This window comes from Coregonus clupeaformis, chromosome 26 (assembly GCF_020615455.1).
Source record: "Coregonus clupeaformis isolate EN_2021a chromosome 26, ASM2061545v1, whole genome shotgun sequence".
Classification (NCBI taxonomy): Eukaryota; Metazoa; Chordata; class Actinopteri; order Salmoniformes; family Salmonidae; genus Coregonus; species Coregonus clupeaformis.
Genome location: NC_059217.1, coordinates 30,324,027 through 30,340,126, shown reverse-complemented (window position 1 = coordinate 30,340,126; position 16,100 = coordinate 30,324,027). Strand labels below are relative to the sequence as shown.

Here is a 16,100-nt window from a genome sequence, read left to right as displayed (position 1 = left end):
ACAATAACGAGTAAAAATACACATGGCTATATACAGGAAGTACCAGTACCGAGTCGATGTGCAGGGGTACGAGGTCATTGAGGTAGCTACAGTGCCTTCAGAAAGCTCATGTGGTGGATCAAATATCTGTGTCCTTATGTTAAAGCTTTTTGGGTACAAATAATAGCATAAATCTAAGTATCCAATCCTTCTGAGCATTTCATTGATTATTGACCGATGAGGTCAAGGTTGAGGTTAGGAAGTGAACTAAGACAGATCCTCTAAACCCCTCTGACAAGCAGTGTCCCTCTGAGACGTATCCAGTGCCTTCAGAAAGTAATCATACCCCTTAACTTATTCCACATTTTGCTGTGTTGCAGCCTGAATTATTTTCTCACCCATCTACACACGATACCCCATAATGCAGCGTTTCCTAAACTCGGTCCTCGGGACTCCAAGGGGCACATTTTAGTTTTTTCCCTAACACTACACAGCTGATTAAAATCATCAAAGTTTGATGATTAGATGATTATTTGAATCATCTGTGTAGTGCTAGGGCAAAAAACTAAATGTGCACCCCTTGGGGTCCAGACGACCGAGTTTGGGAAACCCTGCCATAACGACAAAGTGAAAACATGTTTTTAGAAATGTTTGCTAATTTCTTGAAAATGAAATACAGAAATATCTAATTTACTGTACATACGTATTCACACCCCTGAGTCAATACATGTTAGAATCACCTTTGGCAGCTGTGAGTCTTTCTGGTTAAGTCTCTAAGAGCTTTGCACACCTGGATTGTACAATATTTGCACATTCTTTAAAAAAATTATTCTCCTTTGTCTTGCTGACGTTGAGGTATATGTTGTTGCCCTGGTCCACACTGCCAGGTCTCTGACCTCCTCTCTATAGCCTGCCTCATCGTAGTCTGTGATCAGTCCTACCACCGTCGTGTCGTCAGCAAACTTGATGATGGTGTTGGTGTCGTGCGCGGCCACGCAGTTGTGGGTGAATAGGGAGTACAGGAGGGGACTAAGCACACACCCCTGGCTCAAAGGGGATGTAACTCATGTAGTCTAACCTCCGCTGTCTTGTGCTTGTCAGAGGAAATCTAGGGGCAGGGGCATCTGACATGGAGAAGATAAGAGTTTAACAGGCCTTAAACAAGCCCCTCATCTGTCGTTAATCAAGCCTATATGTTTTGGGTGGGAGTTGGAGTGGAGGGGGAATATAAGGGGGAGTCTGTCTTCTTCTGCACAAAATGTCTACGACTGTTGTGTTACCTCAACAGGAGTGTTTTTATCCCCGTCTTGGGAATACACGTGTACACACACACACACACACACACACACACACACACACACACACACACACACACAGAGGCTGGGCAGAATGACAGCTCTGCTCGGTTGCGTGCGAGGGGCCGAGCTGGCGCTGTGTGGTCTGTGTGTATGTGAGAGAGCATGTGGAGGGATCTGTGCTGTGGAGCGGTCTGGGCAGTGTGTGTGTGTGTGTGTATGTGGTCTGGGTGTGTGGTCTCTGGCTCAGCCTGGGGAGAGCCTGCTGACGGCTGGGATGAGAAAAGAGCTGCTGTGTTTACTTTACTCTGGGGCCATGCATGGACATGGGAACACAGCCCAAACCCCTCCGCTCTGTAACACACACACACACACACACACACACACACACACACACACACACACACACACACACACAGAGAGAGAGCAAGGAGTCACAAACTAGTGGAACAACCCTGTCAGCGACAAGTGAGGCGTAGATGTACAATTTTGAATCAACATTTTATGTAGGCTATTATATTGACCCAGCTCATATATGACAGGAGAAATAAAACGAAGCTGTATCAGAAATCACTCAAAAATCATGGGCATTAATATGGAGTTGGTCCCCCCTTTGCTGCTATAACAGCCTCCACTCTTCTGGGAAGGCTTTCCATTAGATGTTGGAACATTGCTGCGGGGACTTTCTTCCATTCAGTCACAAGAGCATTAGTGAGGTCGGGCACTGATGTTGGGCGATTAGGCCTGGCTCGCAGTCTGCATTCCAATTCATCCCAAAGGTGTTCAATGGGGTTGAGGTCAGGGCTCTGTGCAGGCCAGTCAAGTTCTTCCACACCGATCTCGACAAACCATTTCGTATTGGCCTCGCTTTGTGCTCGGGGGCATTGTCATTCTGAAACAGGAAAGGGCCTTCCCCAAACTGTTGCCACAAAGTTGGAAGCACAGAATCGTCTAGAATGTCATTGTATGCTGTAGCGTTAAGATTTCCCTTCACTGGAACTAAGGGGTATAGTACGAACCATGAAAAACAGCCCCAGTTTCCACTTCTCCAGAGTCCAATGGCGGCGAGCTTTACACCACTCCAGCCGACGCTTGGCATTGCGCATGTTGATCTTAGGCTTGTGTGCGGCTGCTCGGCCATGGAAACCCATTTCCTGAAGCTCCAGACGAACAGTTAGTGTGCTGACGTTGCTTCCAGAGACAGTTTGGAACTTGGTAGTGAGTGTTGCTACCGAGGACAGAGGTTTTTTACGTGCAACGCGCTTCAGCATTCGGCGGTCCCATTCTGTGAGCTTGTGTGGCCTACCATTTCGCGGCTGAGCCGTTATTCCTCCTAGACGTTTCCACTTCACAATAACAGCACTTATAGTTGACCGGAGCAGCTCTAGCAGGGCAGAAATTTGACGAACTGACTTGTTGGAAAGGTGGCATCCTATGACGGTGCCACGTTGAAAGTCACTGAGCTCTTCAGTAAGGCCATTCTACTGCCAATGTTTATCTATGGAAATTGCATGGCTGTGTGCTCGATTTGATACACCTGTCAGCAACCGGTGTGGCTGAAATAGCCAAATCCACTAATTTGAAGGGGTGTCCACATACTTTTGTATATATAGTGTATTTCCATGACTGGACTGGAGAAGGTTTTACATCAGCACGTTTGTTTATTTGTTTGACAAAAATGCTCTAGGGGGCATTATAGGACCCTCTTTTGACTCGTGGCATTAGCCTACAATGAGAATCACCTCAAAACCCAAGGTAGGCTTCACAAGTACACAGCACAGTTATAACAGTTCACTTAAAGTAAATATATAAATATAAATGGCACTGTCTATCATTCTCTCTGTCAGTTTCTTCTGATCATTCTTATTGTTAAATCCTGTGTTGTTTATCAAACATCTTCCTACTCATTCGCCACATTACTGATGCTGAAGCATTCTCTCCCTCCCTCCCTCCCTTCCTGCTTATGTTCTAATTGGGCTAAAATGGCAGGTTTGTTTTACTTGGAGAGGGACTTATAAACAGAGTGACTGCCCCTCCTCTATTTGGTAGCTCTGTCACACCAGAGCCTAGGACTGAGCAACAGGAACAGAGCTAACAAGCTCATGGAGAAAGGAACTCTCTGGCTAGGGAAGACTGTAGCCTTGCGTCCCAAATGGCACCCTATTCCTAATATAGTGCAATACTTTTGATCAGAGCCCTATAGTAGTGCACTAGCCTATAGGGAGTTGGGTGCCATTTGATGCACAGCTGTAGAATTGGCTGAATATAAGGAATGGCTTTTCATAGGAAGTATACTGTATATTTATAATAATAATAATAATATGCCATTTAGCAGACGCTTTTATCCAAAGCGACTTACAGTCATGTGTGCATAAATTTTTACGTATGGGTGGTCCCGGGGATCGAACCCACTACCCTGGCGTTACAAGCGCCGTGCTCTACCAGCTGAGCTACAGAGGACCATACTATAATAGATCTAAAAAAAACATATAAGCCTAGGCCCTAGGACATTTCCTACAGCACACTTTAAACAATATATACCCCACACTCACACATGATGCCAGGAAACTTTTCTGTTTCAGAAAGAGACATATGGAAGCTACCCAGATAGCGCATAACGTTCTGAGAACCATATGTTTCTTTATCAGAATTTTAGTTCTTCAGCATAATGTTCCCTACAGGTTTCCTCATAGTTCTATTTAAATTGTTCTGAGAACGTTAAGAAACAACTTCTTCTGTGGGAATTTCTATTTAAAATCATGTTTTTAGAACATTAAGAAAATTTTCCATAAAAACCACAATAAAAAATTAGTAACGTTCTAAGCATGTTATTTAAAAACATACATTCCATTCTCAGAGTCAACAAAACTCTCTCTATCCTCCATCTTTCTAAGTGTGTTCAGGTGTGTTGGCCGCACCCACTAATTGGCCACACCTGATCTTAATGATTGCTTGTTTCATTTGAAATGGGGTCTGTGTGAATAGACTAAAATTAACAGCTTTGTATGAGTACCGCAATAAAAAAATAAATGTGTTTGATTGATTAATGCCTAAGCAAATACATGTGTCCTGGGGCGGTAGGTAGCTTAGTGGTTAAGAGCGTTGTGCCAGTAACCGAAAGGTCGCTGGTTCTAATCCCCGAGCCGACTAGGTGAAAAATCTGCCGATGTGCCCTTGAGCAAGGCACTTAACCCTAATTGCTCATGTAAGTCGCTCTGGATAAGAGCGTCTGCTAAATGACTAAAATGTAAAATGTAAATGTCTATCTGTGCTTGGATTCAAAACAGTTGACCCAAACTAAGCTAGCAGTGTTAAAAGTCTTATTAAAACATGTTCTCAGAACGTTATTTAATTACCTTAAAATAACCTATAATTTCCGTTCTCAAAATGTTAATAAAACCTCCTAGGAAAAAACTTTCAGGGAACCACAGTAAAACGTTCTCAGAACCTCCCTGCAACCAAAACCAAAAAATGTAGGTTCCCAGAACAGGCACATTTTCACTTCCGTTGTCAGAACGTTTAAAGAACTTTCAGTTTTACCGGTCAGGAAACGTATGGCTTCATTCCGAGAACCAAAGGGAAACCAAAAACCTTTGTTCCCACAACTTCCAAGGCAGTGTGACTGATCATCAGTCCATCATATTAGCCCCCCTCTGAGAGCCTGCAGGGTGCAGTGTGGGTTTTTGGGGTTTGGCTGATTTTCCCCTGCTGTTTAGGCTAATGCACTGGATGGGGTGGGGTGGTATTCACACGAAAAGGGCGTGACTTTACTTACTGCTCCCAAATGTAGTCCTAAAGTGGTTTATTTAAGTCATCTATTCCTAAACCTTCAGACTTAAAACTTCCAGCATTAGTCCCCCTTCATCCCCCTCCTGCAACAGAAGGAATGAGTAACTGTGAGAAGGACCTGTGGCGTAGATGGGAGTTAAAGAGGGTGGAGGAGGGTCAGAGAGGCGTCCCCCCTTGGCTATCAGGGGGATATCCCTGCTGGAGACAGCAATGGGCTCAGTTTACAAACAATTCCCCAAAATAAATCCTGATACTTGCTCATGTTACACAGATAACTGTCCTGCTCATTCTGAGCCAGATAATGGGTAGTGTAGAGGTCGCCTTTACTCTGGTCTGAGCTCAATGCTTGTTCTCTCCTTCTCAGATCCCCATATTGGAGTGATTGACAGGTGAAAGGTGGTTAGGTTGAGTGTGTTTGGGTTATGTGTTATGTGTTATGGTCTGGGCTAGGGGCACAAAGGGACCCTTTCAGACATATTTGTCTGCCCCCCACACTGCCACCCCTGCCTCCCCATCAGTGCTGCTACCACTAAGCCTCTCCCAGTACCCCACGCTAACACTCAAGTCAGACCCCAACATTACACAAACACCAGATTCCATCAAAGAGCCCCCTCAGTCTGAATACACAGAGCTGGCCAAACATCATGGCCCTGGTATGACCGGCCCTGATCTCTGATCTGACAGGCCAGCGATTTAAGAAACCATTCCTCACTCAAAACTCACACCAGAACTCATACAGACTGCTTTGAACTGGCTCTCAGTTGCAGACTGGCAGGGGACAGAGAGAATGCTGCCAATAATTTAACAGAAAGCATCAGTTAGGCTACACTCTGTCTGATTTGTGCATTAAAGGAAAAGTAATGTGATCAAATAAGGTTCAGAAGTCTGAACTAGGCTAATACATAGGCACATTTGTGACTTCTTTCAGGAAACTAATCGTATGTTGTGCGTCACTACTTCACAGGAGAGGCATTTGAATGTAAACTTTTATTTTTTATAAAAATGTTTTTGGGGAGAAATGCCTTCTGGAACATGTGAACTTTCAGGTGCCTTAATAACAAACGTGTATACAAATGCACATTTTAAATTACAAGCCTAGCTAGTTTAGCCATGGAAAAAGACAGGAACCTTCCCGCTAGCCATGATTGGCTGAGATAAAGGATGGGCTGGACATGCCGAGAGATGAGTTCGGATTGGTCTGCCATGTAGCACGCTTATGTCTATAACATGAGCTGCTCAGTATGTGTATGTAATCCTTTCTAACGCTGCTTTTTTGAAATACGCGCTCCACTTTCTGGAGGACCGAGTTTTGAAATCAGTAGAATGTCCGGTGGAAGCAGAGTATGATAGCTAAGGAGATGGAGAAAATGTTGGCGTTTGATTGCAAATATGCGGAGGGAGTCGAAAAGAGACCACAAGGCTGTTGTATAAAACACCTGTCTCCGGATTACATCTTCAAACTAAGGGCAACCATGGCATCCATTTGCATTGCTAGTTTTAGCCTAATGTTAGCTAGCTAACATTTAACCTAGTTGGTTAGTTTTAGCTACCAGCAGATTCAAGCAGGGTAGTAACATTATGGGTTAGGATTATGGTTCATTGTTTAGCTAGCTAGCTACATGTCTAAACAAAAGACTCCACTATGCAAGTAACCATTTCATTGTACTGTTTACACCTTCTGTATCCTGTGCATGTGACAAATAAACTTTGATTTTATTTGATATAGTGTGTGTTTACCAGAGACGGTGATGTGAAGAACAACATGACCTGCACCAAAGTCAAATTAGGATATAACGTTAGGCCAATGAGACAGTATCCAAGATCTAAAACTCTGCGGTAGAATGCCCTGCTTTCATCACACTCACAACCATAAGCTATTTTCAGTAATTAACTCGCCATTAACTTGTAAATAATAATCTGCAGTGAGTTAATTTTTCTGTAATAATGAATACAAATTAGCTAAAGTTAAGACGTTGTCAGCTATATATGGTCATTATTTGAACTGGCTAGCCAGCTAGCTAGCTAACAAGATAGAAACAAACCAAAACATTATTTAGAAAGTTGCTTTCAGTTGCCTGGTTTGCTAGATTGACATTTACTAAATTCATTTTTAAATGGATGGGTTTATTGGTGTTAAAATACACCAGTTCTGCTATTTTGGACCACCAGGCTGCTGATGTCATGCAGCCAGTCATTTCGACAAGTTGTCATAACGACAAGTTTGATGTCGGACAAGAATGTTCATGATGTCACTAAGACAACTGTCTACAGACATGTCGATAGACGTAGTATAAACCAGCCATTAGTCTTGAGATCTTTGGTTGTTTAGCACCTGGCCTCACATGTGAATCCTTAAAAAGATGGGTGGGGCTAAGGCTTAAGACGTGGTGAAGGATGCTGAATGGGTGTAGACAAAGAAGAGCTCTCCAGCAGGTGTACCAAAACATTCAAGGGCCATTTTTTCAAAAGTGAGGTTATCAACTTTCAAAACAGAATTACTTTCCCATTGTTCCTCAACTGAAGTGTATGATATACCATTTTCTAGCTCTGAGTCTCTACTTTTATCCAATGTAAAAAACACAATTTCAAATTTTGCTAAATGACACCGAATCGAGCCGGTCGGTCACATTTTATTTACACTGAACACAAATATAAACGTAACATGTTAAGTGTTGGTCCCATGTTTCATGAGCTGAAATAAAAGATCCCAGAAATGTTCCATAAGCACAACATTTTTATTTCTCTCAAATTTTGTGCACAAATTTGTTTACATTCCTGTTAGTGAGCATTTCTCCTTTGCCGAGATAATCCATCCACCTGATAGGTGTGACATATCAAGAAGCTGATTAAACAGCATGATCACCACAGGTGCACCTTGTGCTGGGGACAATAAAAGGCTAATCTAAAATGTACAGTTTTGTCACACAACACAGTGCCACAGATGTCTCAAGTTTTGAGGAAGCGTGCAATTGGCATGCTGAATGCAGGAATGTCCACCACAGCTGTTGCCAGAGAATTGAATGTTTATTTCCCTACCATAAGCTGCCTCCAACATCGTTTTAGAAAATGTATCAGCATGTCTAACCGGCCTCACAACCGCTGACCACGTGTATGGCGTCGTGTGGGCGAGCGGTTTGCTGATGTCAACGTTGTGAACAGAGAGCCCAATGTGGCGGTGGGGTTATGGTATAGGCAGGCATAAGCTACGGACAATGAACACAATTGCATTTTAATCGATGGCAATTTGAATGCACAGAGATACTATGACATAATCCTGAAGCCCATTGTCGTGCCATCACCTCATGTTTCAGCATGATAATGCACGGCCCCATGTCGCAAGGATCTGTACACAATTCCTGGAAGCTGAAAATGTCCCAGTTCTTCCATGGCCTACATATTCACCAGATACAGTATGCCACCCATTGAACATGTTTGGGATGCTCTGGATCGACGTGTACCACAGCGCGTTCCAGTTCCCGCCAATATCCAGCACCTCTGCACAGCCATTGAAGACGAGTGGGACAACATTCCACAGGCCACAATCAACAGCCTGATCAACTCTATGCAAATGTGTCGCACTATATGAGGCAAATGGTGGTCACACCAGATACTGACTGGTTTTCTGATCCACGTCCCTACCTATTTTTAAGGTATCTGTGACAAACAGATGCACATACAGCAAAAGTATTCATCCCCCTTGGCGTTTTTCCTATTTTGTTGCATTACAACCTGTAATTTAAATGGATTTTTATTTCGGATTTCATGTAATGGACATACACAAAATAGTCCAAATTGGTGAAGTGAAATGAAAAACATAACTTGTTTCAAAAAATAAATAACGGAAAAGTGGTGCGTGCATATGTATTCACCCCCTTTGCTATGAAGCCCCTAAATAAGAGCTGGTGCAACCAATTACCTTCAGAAGTCACATAATTAGTTAAATAAAGTCCACCTGTGTGCAATCTAAGTGTCACATGATCTGTCACATGAGCTCAGTATATATACACGTGTTCTGAAAGGCCCCAGAGTCTGCAACACCACTAAGCAAGGGGCACCACCAAGCAAGCGGCACCATGAAGACCAAGGAGCTTTCCAAACAGGTCAGGGACAAAGTTGTGGAGAAGTACAGTTCAGGGTTGGGTTATAAAAAAAATATCAGAAACTTTGAACATCCCACAGAGCACCGTTAAATCCATTATTTAAAAAATGGAAAGAATATGGCACCACAACCAACCTTCCAAGAGAGGGCCACCCACCAAAACTCACGGACCAGGCAAGGAGGGCATTAATCAGAGAGGCAACAAAGATACCCTGAAGGAGCTGCAAAGCGCCACAGCGGAGATTGGAGTATCTGTCCATAGGACCACTTTAAGCCGTACACTCCACAGAGCTGGGCTTTACGGAAGAGTGGCCAGAAAAAAGCCATTGCTTAAAGAAAGAAATAAGCAAACTCATTTGGTGTTCGCCAAAAGGCATGTGGGAGACTCCCCAAACATATGGAAGAAGGTACTCTGGTCAGATGAGACTAAAATTGAGGCTTTTGACCATCAAGGAAAACGCTATGTCTGGCGCAAACCCAACACCTCTCATCCCCCGAGAACACCATCCCCACAGTGAAGCATGGTGGTGGCAGCATCATGCTGTGGGGATGTTTTCATTGGCAGGGACTGGGAAACTGGTCAAAATTAAAGGAATGATGGATGGCGCTAAATACATGGAAATTCTTGAGGGAAACATATTTCAGTCTTCCAAAGATTTGAGACTGGGACGGAGGTTCACCTTCCAGCAGGACAATGACCCAAGCATACCGCTAAAGCAACACTTGAGTGGTTTAAGGGGAAACATTTAAATGTCTTGGAATGGCCTAGTCAAAGCCCAGACCTCAATCCAATTGAGAATCTGTGGTATGACTTAAAGATTACTGTACACCAGCGGAACCCATCCAACTTGAAGGAGCTGGAGCAGTTTTGCCTTAAAGAATTGGCAAAAATCCCAGTGGCTAGATGTACCAAGCTTATAGAGACATACCCCAAGAGACTTGCAGCTGTATTTGCTGCAAAAGGTGGCTCTACAAAGTATTGACTTTGGGGGGGGTGAATAGTTATGCACGCTCAAGTTTTCTGTTTTTTTTTTCTTATTTCTTGTTTGTTTCACAATAACAAATATTTTGTATCTTCAAAGTGGTAGGCATGTTGTATGAATCAAATGATACAAACCATTTTAATTCCAGGTTGTAATGCAACAAAATAGGAAAAATGCCAAGGGGGGTGAATACTTTTGCAAGGCGCTGTATGTATTCCCAGTCATGTGAAATCCATAGATTAGGGCCTAATTAATTGATTTCAATTGAATGATTTCCTTATATGAACTGTAACTCAGTCAAATCTTTGAAATTGTTGCATGATGCGTTTTATATTTTTGTTCAGTACAGAATCAAACACATTACTTTTGACTTTTTATGAGGCAGGAATCCATCAAATAAGACTAAGACAAGATCCATCCTTATGAAATTTACAAACTACAAAATTGAATTCAATCAGCACTATTCTGTAAAACAATAATCTGACTCATATGTTGTCATTGCAGTGGTATTTATGTTTTTGGGCAGACATACATTTTTCGTTGTCAAATCTGTTGACCCACAGTGAGTCAGCACTTCTCAGCCAATTCTAATACAGGACAGTAAGAGAGTAACCAATCCCAACACAGTACAGTGAGAAGGTCCAGGAGAGGACCAGAAGGGAGCAATCAGGGATCCGGCATATGGGTTTAGCTCTCTCTATCCCCTCTGTCTCACTCTCTTCTCCCGTTTGTTGTCCTTTGGCCGATTCTCTGTTTGTTGGTCTCAAATTGGATTTTTAAGATCTAAATTCTCCTCTCAGAATCCTGGCTAAATAAACCGAATGGGAAATGTGTGCGCATGCAGGCTGATGTTTATAGAGGGCTTAAGATGTGGAGACAGACAGCTATAGACTGAGATGCCACGGGGAGTCAGGGTTTAAACCTTGTTAATGCCGTGTCACAAGTACAGTAACTAATGTTTACAAAAACATGGATCATCATGAGGAGCGTGAGAACTGGGAACTAGGACTAGGGCCTAGGACTAAGTTAGTTCAACATTTATCTTTGCAGAAAATGTCAAAAACAGCTCCTTCAGCCTAAATTGCAAACAGCGATCAGTGTTTCCCCTATATTCATTTAATTTATTCAACTACATTTTTGCCAACGCTGCAAAAAATATGATGTTATTGCATTTTAAGTTGACAACGAAAAATGTCTGTCTGCCCAAAAACATAAATACCACTGCAATGAAAATTAAAATATGTTAAATAGCCAGCGATTCTCTCCTCCCACAATATTGATCCACAATGCACCATCATTTACAGTATACTGCAGTATATATATATATATATATATATATATATATATATATATATATATATATATTTACACACACACACACACACACACACACAGTGGGGAGAACAAGTATTTGATACACTGCCGATTTTGCAGGTTTTCCTACTTACAAATCATGTAGAGGTCTGTAATTTTTATCATAGGTACACTTAAACTGTGAGAGACGGTATCTAAAACAAAAATCCAGAAAAACACATTGTATGATTTTTAAGTAATTAATTTGCATTTTATTGCATGACATAAGTATTTGATAAAGCAGAACTTAATATTTGGTACAGAAACCTTTGTTTGCAATTACAGAGATCATACGTTTCCTGTAGGTCTTGACCAGGTTTGCACACACTGCAGCAGGGATTTTGGCCCACTCCTCCATACAGACCTTCTCCAGATCCTTCAGGTTTCGGGGCTGTCGCTGGGTAATACGGACTTTCAGCTCCCTCCAAAGATGTTCTATTGGGTTCAGGTCTGGAGACTGGCTAGGCCACTCCAGGACCTTGAAATGCTTCTTACAGAGCCAATCCTTAGTTACCCTGGCTGTGTGTTTCGGGTCGTTGTCATGCTGGAAGACCCAGCCACGACCCATCTTCAATGCTCTTACAGAAGGAAGGAGGTTGTTGGCCAAGATCTCGCGATACATGGCCCCATCCATCCTCCCCTCAATACGGTGCAGTTGTCCTGTCCCCTTTGTAGAAAAGCATCCCCAAAGAATGATGTTTCCACCTCCATGCTTCATGGTTGGGATGGTGTTCTTGGGGTTGTACTCATCCTTCTTCTTCCTCCAAACACGGCGAGTGGAGTTTAGACCAAAAAGCTCTATTTTGTCTCATCAGACCACATGACCTTCTCCCATTACTCCTCTGGATCATCCAGATGGTCATTGACAAACTTCAGACGGGCCTGGACATGCGCTGGCTTGAGCAGGGGGACGTTGCGTGCGCTGCAGGATTTTAATCCATGATGGCGTAGTGTGTTACTAATGGTTTTCTTTGAGACTGTGGTCCCAGCTCTCTTCAGGTTATTGACCAGGTCCTGCCGTGTAGTTCTGGGCTGATCCCTCACCTTCCTCATGTTCATTGATGCCCCACGAGGTGAGATCTTGCATGGAGCCCCAGAACGAGGGTGATTGACCGTCATCTTGAACTTCTTCCATTTTCTAATAATTGCGCCAACAGTTGTTGCCTTCTCACCAAGCTGCTTGTCTATTGTCCTGTAGCCCATCCCAGCCTTGTGCAGGTCTACAATTTTATCCCTGATGTCCTTACACAGCTCTCTGGTCTTGGCCATTGTGGAGTGGTTGGAGTCTGTTTGATTGAGTGTGTGGACAGGTGTCTTTTATACAGGTAACGAGTTCAAACAGGTGCAGTTAATACAGGTAATGAGTGGAGAACAGGAGGGCTTCTTAAAGAAAAACTAACAGGTCTGTGAGAGCCGGAATTCTTACTGGTTGGTAGGTGATCAAATACTTATGTCATGCAATAAAATGCAAATTAATTACTTAAAAATCATATAATGTGATTTTCTGGATTTTTGTTGTAGATTACATCTCTCACAGTTGAAGTGTACCTATGATAAAAATTACAGACCTCTACATGCTTTGTAAGTAGGAAAACCTGCAAAATCGTCAGTGTATCAAATACTTGTTCTCCCCACTGTACATATATATATATATATATATAATTATTTATTTTTTTTCAGATGACGCAGATGCTATTCTACAGGACTGTTTAACTAGCACAGACTGGAATATGTTCCGGGATTCATCCAATGGCATTGAGGAGTATACCACCTCAGTCTCCGGCTTCATCAATAAGTGCATCGACGACATCGTCCCCACAGTGACCGTACGTACATACCCCAAACAGAAAACATGGATTACAGGCACCATCTGCACTGAGCTAAAGGCTAGAGCTGCTTTCACTTTCAAGGAGTGGGACACTAATCCGGACACTTGTTGAACCATCAAACAGATAAAGTGTCAATACAGGACTAAGATTGAATCCTACTACACCGGCTCTGACGCTCGTCGGATGTGGCAGGGCTTGCAAACTATTACGGACTACAAAGGGAAACCCAGCCGCGAGCTGCCCAGTGACGCGAGCCTACCAGACGAGCTAAATGCCTTTTATGCTCGCTTCGAGGCAAGCAACACTGAAGCATGCATGAGAGCACCAGCTGTTCCGGGAGACTGTGTGATCACGCTCTCCGTAGCCGATGTGATCAAGACCTTTAAACAGGTCAACATTCAGATCGATTACCAGGACGTGTACTCAGAGCGTGCGCAGACCAACTGGCAAGTGTCTTCACTGACATTTTCAACCTCTCCCTGACCGAGTCTGTAATACCTACATGTTTCAAGCACACCACCATAGTCCCTGTGCCCAAGAAAGTGAAGGTAACCTGCCTAAATGACTACCGCCCCGTAGCACTCACATGCTTTGAAAGTCATGGCTCACATCAAAACCATCATCCCGGAAACCCTAGACCCACTCCAATTCGCATACAGCCCCAACAGATCCACAGATGACGCAATCTCAATCGCACTCCACACTGCGCTTTCCCACCTGGACAAAAGAAACACCTATGTGAGAATGCTGTTAATTGACTACCGCTCAGCATTCAACACCATAGTTCCCACAAAGCTCATCACTAAGCTAAGGACCCTAGGACTGAACACCTCCCTCTGCAACTGGATCCTGGACTTCCTGACGGGCCGCCCCCAGATGGTAAGGGTAGGCAACAACATATCAAATCAAAAATCAAATCAAATCAAATTTTATTGGTCACATGCGCCGAATACAACAGGTGCAGACATTACAGTGAAATGCTTACTTACAGCCCTTAACCAACAGTGCATTTATTTTAAACAAAAAAGTAAGAATAAAACAACAACAAAAAAAGTGTTGAGAAAAAAAGAGCAGAAGTAAAATAAAGTGACAGTAGGGAGGCTATATATACAGTAAAATAAAGTGACAGTAGGGAGGCTATATATACAGGGGGGTACCGTTGCAGAGTCAATGTGCGGGGGCACCGGCTAGTTGAGGTAGTTGAGGTAATATGTACATGTGGGTAGAGTTAAAGTGACTATGCATAAATACTTAACAGAGTAGCAGCAGCGTAAAAAGGATGGGGTGGGGGGGCAGTGCAAATAGTCCGGGTAGCCATGATTAGCTGTTCAGGAGTCTTATGGCTTGGGGGTAGAAGCTGTTGAGAAGTCTTTTGGACCTAGACTTGGCACTCCGGTACCGCTTGCCGTGCGGTAGCAGAGAGAACAGTCTATGACTAGGGTGGCTGGAGTCTTTGACAATTTTGAGGGCCTTCCTCTGACACCGCCTGGTATAGAGGTCCTGGATGGCAGGGAGCTTTGCCCCAGTGATGTACTGGGCCGTACGCACTACCCTCTGTAGTGCCTTGCGGTCAGAGGCCAAGCAGTTGCCATACCAGGCGGTGATCTGCCACGCTGATCCTCAATACGGGGGCCCCTCAAGGGTGCGTGCTTAGTCCCCTCCTGTACTCCCTGTTTACCCACAACTGCGTGGCCAAGCACGACTCCAACATCATCATTAAGTTTGCTGACGACACAACAGTGGTAGGCCTGAACACCGACAACGATGAGACAGCCTATAGGGAGGTCAGAGACCTGGCAGTGTGGTGCCAGAACAACAACCTCTCCCTCAACGTGAGCAAGACAAAGGAGCTGATCATGGACTACAGGAAAAGGAGGGCCAAACACGCCCCCGCATCACCCTTTCACCCCCACCGTAATCGCTCTTGTTCAACCCGCCCTGGCCTAACAGTAGAGCAGGGTTTCTCAATGTCGGTCCTGGGGCACTCCCCCCCCGGGGCACTCCCCCCCCGGGGCACTCCCCCCCATGCATATTTTGTTTTTTGCCCTAGCACTACACAGCTGATTCAAATAATCAAAGCTTGATGATGAGTTGGTTATATGAAATCAGCTGAGTAGTGCTAGGGCAAAAACAAAACCTGCACCAGGGGGGGCCCAGGACCAAGTTTGGGAAACCCTGCCTTAGAGCAGCAACCACTGCTGCGAAAGTGCCACAAAAATATAACCCGCCACTGCATTCCACCAAAACAAACAAGCAGGAGCCGGCCGGGCCACCCAACATTTCCAATTAGAGCCCGAGAGAGGGCAGGAAACAGCCCTGTGTCCCCCCCAGGGAGATGGCTGGAAGTCAGGGGTGAGGTAAGAGGGTCTTCAAGAATCCAACCAGAGAGAGGCTCAGCGATAGCTTAGTACTAATTTCCTGTGACATGCTATGTGTCAATCACACAATGATACATACACACACGGTGGAAAAAGTTGCATAAAATGTTCAGTAGTTATTAATAAAAAATAAAAATAAAGTAATTAAAAAAATCCTTGAAAAATAATACAGTAGGCCTTATTGATATAGGCTTGCACACCCACACTGTAAAACATTTCCTGTAAAATGTACAGCAACTTACAGGCAGCAATTGGCCAGTAAGTTACTGAAATGTATTTAACGGTACAGCTACTGTAATCCATTTTAGGGTAATATATTTTACAGTACCAAAAATGTTTCTGTAGTATATTACTGGAATTACCCATGCTGCGACATATTACCCAGTGTTCTTTGC

The 16,100-nt window shown here is 43.7% G+C and overlaps 1 protein-coding gene across 1 annotated transcript in view; it reads right to left on the bottom strand.

Moving 5' to 3' along the window:
• The window catches only part of LOC121540488 (exocyst complex component 2-like), a 98,927-nt gene that overhangs the window by 62,884 nt on the left and 19,943 nt on the right, over positions 1–16,100 (bottom strand). The gene's annotated exons all lie outside the window — the stretch shown is intronic.